Raw genomic sequence first — 6,000 nt, 5'->3', positions numbered from 1 at the left:
CTTTAAATTTGATTTTTAGTGTTCTTGAGCAATTTGGGGCTTTTTGATATAAACAGGTTATGGTCGATTTTTATCATGAATTATTGCTAAATTAAGTAGTGTAACATGTTTAGGTAGCTAAATGATCCAAACATTGATCCTAAACATGATTTTTGGAGATTAAAGTAGACTTTTTAAGTCTAAAATTCATGAACTTGATTAATTTGATATAATTGCCATTTGAGACTTGTTTAATTGCTAGTAAAGGTTGTTTTAACATGTTATTTGAGTTAAATGCTTATGAACTTTGTAAACATTTTCATTTATGCTTATTTGAAAAAGTGTAGAATTGTTAAAATTATGAAAATGCGTATAAGTTTAAGTTTGATTTAACATGTTATTGTAATTATGTTAATTTATTATTTTGCTAACACTAATGTATATTTGGATGCACAAAATTTGTGTTTAATGTGTTTTGCAGAGATTCACTAATACTGAAACTGGAGGTTCTTCATCATCATCTAGACGACCTGCTCCAGAACCTGAACCAGAAATGCAATATGAACCCGAACAGGAGCAACAACAGGAACCACAACATCAACCTGATCAACATGTACCTTATTATGATCCGCTACAATTTGTTGATGCCTTCATAGTATTTCCGATACATCCACCAGTAGAATTCCTAACGATTCCTGAACACACGTTACATCCTAATCTGAGATTCGATAGAAGCTGGAGGGATTACCCGGCATATCAAAGTAATAAATTCAAACTAATACCGAAAAATGTAGAAGTGCCAAGGGTAATTGATTGGGATCCTTTGGAAAGGGTCCAACTTGCTAACTCAGTTAGACAGCATTTAATCCAAAAGTATGGTAGTTCTTCTTTTACCGATTGGGAACGTTTATTCACCATTCGTAGACCTGTATATAAGGAATGGTGTGTTGAGCTTATGAGTACTATAGCATTAAATGTAGATGTAGATCGAATAGATGATAGAAGTTTTCTTAGGTTTATACTTGGCCGTAGGATGTACAGAATGTCCATGCTGGACATGACAAGGGCTTTGCAGATATATACGCCCGCTGAATTACTACTACCGATTGTATTAATTTGATTTATCGTGGTGAAAGGGTAGATAGGAATTTTGATGCGAACGCCGTCTAGAGGCGTATGTCAGATTATAATGTTTTTGGGCAGGGAGGAACACATACCTACTTACATATTAACAGAGTCGAGCTTCGTATAATTCATAGATTTTTGGCTAACTCGATTACACAGAGAGGTCACAACAAGGAAAAATTGACCTTACATGATTTATTTTACCTAAAGTGTATTCGAGACCCAAGAGGCTTTGTTAATATCCCTTACTGTGTTGGTTTTTATTTATCTAAAATGGTGGAAGGAATACAGGAAGGGGGGATAATTGGAGGAGGTATTTTTGTTACTCTCATTGGAGAGTATTTATGTGTAGATAGGGACCAAAGGGGTCCACTTTTAGTATGTAGAGAACAGGTTGAGCCTTTAGGATTGAGGGTTTATGCGGGTGCTAAGGTATTAAAGAGTAGACGCAATCAGGCAGTACCCTATGAAGGTAGTCATCCACAGGTAGAGAGAGGATCAGACGAGGAAATGGAGGAAGCGAATGACATTAGGGATGTCATTCGAGAGGCTATGACTGATGTCTACCAGGGTGTAGATGAGGTAGACATGACAAACGCAGAGAGATTTCGTCGGATGGAGCAGTGGCAATCCCAGAATGATTACGAGCATTCCAGGCAATGACAGCATGATAGATGGGACTATCATCAGCGTAAGATTATGAGCCGACTGTCACCTCAGGAGCACTACGTCCCGACCCGACCAGCTTACTATCCTCCACACCAGCCCGAGATGAGACCGCCATTTACTCTCTATGACCCTAACCAGGCATACCAGTACACCTATCACCAACCATGGAACCCGGACGATGACAAGAACTGGAACCCCTATCCAGATTGATTTAGTTCCGGTTGGTAATTTATATGATTTTTAATTTTTATTATTTCTGTTTATTTATGTTTAAACACATTATATTATGATACTTTTATTGTAATGTTTAATATTTTTATTTGTTGTACTAATGTTTCATATTTGATTTGAAAGTGAGATTTTAAGTCCCATTTCAAATTACCATGCATGTTTATATTTGTATAGTATGTATTTTATTTCATGTACACAACAGGGTAAAACAGCACATTTTCAAAGACTGGCATTAAGTTCAGCAAAAGCTAGTACTTTTGACGACAAAACGAAAAACAAATATGATGTAACAACAAGATGGAATGAACAAATGATGTGCACCATTTATCATTCAACAAACAAACGCAAATATGTTTGGAAACTTTGGTAAAATTTAATCATTTTTCTACGCTAATCACCCTCAATAATTTAAATTGTTACTAATTTCTTGCAAATGAGGGCATTGGAAGATCTTAAGTGTGGGAAGGGGTTAAATTCTTTTGGATTTTTAAAATTTTTACCTTATACACTTGGTTACCATTAAAAATACTAGTAACGCAGTAGTTGTATTAGAATCTAGTGCTCTCTGATAATAAAGAACAGCCCTAGTCTTATATACTGACTACCCAATTCTAGTAAAATTTTTTAAAATTTTCAATTAAATGAACTCAAAATCATGTCTATACATATTTATGAACGATAAAACTAGGTGTTAACACCGAAATTATTGTTACCTCGGAAAGGACATAAATTGAGAAACAAACCAAAATGTTAGAATTCATTTAAAATGGAATAGAGGACAATAAAAAGGCAAATAAAAGAAAATAAAAGCCAAGTGTGGGAAAATTTACCAAGTTATTTGAAACATATATCACATATTTTTGTACAAATAACTGAAGATACTTTTGCTTTGGACTAATCTAAACAGTTTTACCCAATTTACTGTAATATATTTTAAAGAAAGATGGATCTACACGATGAATCAATTCTATCATTAAAAGGAAGTAAAGTCTTCCGAAAAAGAAACGTGCTTCTTGATTTAGGTCATGAAGTTGTCGTCCAGACCAGCTGTAGGTTGATGAAAAATCTAGAAAAGTCATCTCTAAAATCAGCAGGAAATCCACGGACCTCAGCATCAAACAGGGTCGCCAAGTGATCAGACCTATCCTAACCATGAGAGGATCTGTCTTGTAAAATAGGGAGGACGCCGTGCAAATTAGTTTGATAAGACTAATGAATCAGACCCCCAGAAAGGATAATCTCCTTAAAGATTAAAAATCAGCTTTTAAGACTGATATTACTCAATCCTAGAGATTGACCTTAAAGATTGAGAATTACAAACTCATGGAATTCGATGATATCTAAACTCGAGCTTGAACGAGAAAATATTTTGATCAAAATTACAAACCGATTTGTTTTCTGAAAATCCATTTTCAATGCGTTCATTACCATTGAACGTAAAATTCTAGAAATTCACCTGGAATTCATTATGTCACCTGAACCAAATCGGGTGTCAATCGTAAGAACGGTGGTTGCATAGCATGGTCGAAGACAGGACCTTGTGCCAGACTAAAAAATTATAGGGTGAGCTTTACTATTGCTCCTACAAAGGATATTAATTGCATCCGACACGTTATAGACCATAATTAAAAGCATGTCAGGGGACATTGCCTTAACAGTTGCTTGTTCAACGCTTTCCTTTACAACCAGATGGTAGTTTACCGAAAGGTAATATACGGAGCAAGTATACTGGATGTGTTGCTTTCCCAATACAAGGTTAGCAAGTGGGTGACACAAAATCATAAGTTTTGAGCTAAAATTTTCAAATCTGAAACCCACCAAACCCACAAAAACATTTTGCATCTAGGGTAAAAGCTAGATCGTATTTTCAAAAGATTAAATGTTTCCATAAAGATCCAATTTCCTTAAAGATCTAAATTTTTATAGTTATGTGGGACTGTAAACCACATCGTTACTACCATTGTTTATACCACCGTATAGAAATCACTGATGTACAAAGTGTGAAGAATAAAGAAGTGATTCTAGTATTTTTATTTCAAGACTATATTGCTTGAGGACAAGCAACGCTCAAGTGTGGGAATATTTGATAATGCTAAAAACGAACATATATTTAATAGCATTAGCCCTCAAGGAAGACAAGCTTTTAGTTGCAATTATTCTATTTACAAGTGATATTCGTTTAAATAATAAAAGGTGAACACAAAAGACAGATTCGACGAATTGAAGACGCAAACGACCAAAAGGCTCAAAAGTACAAAGTACAATAAAAGTGGTTCCAATTATTGATGAGAAACGTCTCAAAATTACAAGAGTACAAGAAGCAAAACGCAAAATACAAGATATTAAATTGTACGCGAGGACGTTCGAAAAACCGGAACCGGGACCAGAGTCACCTCTCAACGCTCGACGCAACGGACTAAAAATTACAAGTCAACTATGCACATGAATATAATATAATATATAATTAAATCTTAAAATTAATATATATATATATATATATATATATATTATATTATATATTATAAACGTCGGCAAACAAGAAAACAAACTTATGTGAGCTGGTACCTACCTCCATGAGATCGCATGGCCTGTAGGCTTATTTTCCATACGATCGCATGGGCCACTTTTTGTGGCCACATGCCTATAAATTTCGCGGTTCTGCTTGAACTTTAACACATCTTTTTCCTTTAATCTATCAACGTATATATATTTATATTTATATTATAATTATAATTTTAATTTTAATTCTAATAATAAGGGTATGTTAGCGAATGTTGTAAGGGTGTAAGTCGAAATTCTGTCCGTGTAACGCTACGCTATTTTTAATCACTGTAAGTTATGGTTAATGTTATTTTTAAATTAATGTCTCGTAGCTAATTTATTATTATGCTTATTTAATGCCGAAGTAATCGTGATGTTGGGCTAAATATTAAAATTGGGTAATTGGGCTTTGGACCATAATTGGGGTTTGGATAAAAGAACGACACTTGTGAAAATTAGACTATGGACTATTAATGGGTTTTATATTAACTAAATGATACCTCGTTGATTTAATATATAGACTTATAATTTGACGTATTTATGTATAACCACATACGCTTGACTGGGCACGGTGGGTGGATATCTATAAATACCAATAATTGTTCATTTTACCGGATATGGAACTGGATTAATAGTTAATAGACTTGCTGAAACAGGGGTGGATTACATTCAAGGGTAATTGGTGTAATTGTTAACAAAGTAGTAAAACCTTGGACTACACGCAGTTAATAACCTGGTGTATTCATTAAATAAAGTATTAAGACCTTGTTACAATTCGAATCCCCAATGAGTTGGAATATTTGACTTCGGGAATAAGAATAATTTGACGAAGACTCTCGCACTTTATGATTATGACTGATGGACTATTATGGACAAATCCGTATGGACATATCAAATAATCCAGGACAAAGGACAATTAACCCATGAGAATAAACTAAAAATCAACACGTCAAACATCATGATTATGGAAGTTTAAATAAGCATAATTCTTTTATTTCATATTTAATTGCACTTTTAATTATCGTACTTTTATTTATTGACATTTTTTTAATTGCATTTTTAATTATCGTACTCTTTAATTATCGCAATTTTATTTTATCGCACTTTTATTTATCGCAATTTCATTATCGTTATTTACTTTACGCTTTAAATTAAGTTATATTTATTTTTTTACATTAGGTTTTAACTGCGACTAAAGTTTTAAAATCGACAAACCGGTCATTAAACGGTAAAAACCCCCTTTATAATAATAATACTACTTATATATATTTTTGTATTTTTATAATTATAAGTTAAAACTAATATAGCGTTAAGCTTGTAAAAAAGATCCCTGTGGAACGAACCGGACTTACTAAAAACTACACTACTGTACGATTAGGTACACTGCCTATAAGTGTTGTAGCAAGGTTTAGGTATATCCATTCTATTAATAAATAAATATCTTGTGTAAAATTG

This window comes from Rutidosis leptorrhynchoides, chromosome 1 (genome assembly GCF_046630445.1).
Source record: "Rutidosis leptorrhynchoides isolate AG116_Rl617_1_P2 chromosome 1, CSIRO_AGI_Rlap_v1, whole genome shotgun sequence".
In the NCBI taxonomy this organism is placed as follows: Eukaryota; Viridiplantae; Streptophyta; class Magnoliopsida; order Asterales; family Asteraceae; genus Rutidosis; species Rutidosis leptorrhynchoides.
The sequence above is the reverse complement of the archived record's forward strand: the minus strand, read 5'-3'. Positions refer to the sequence as shown.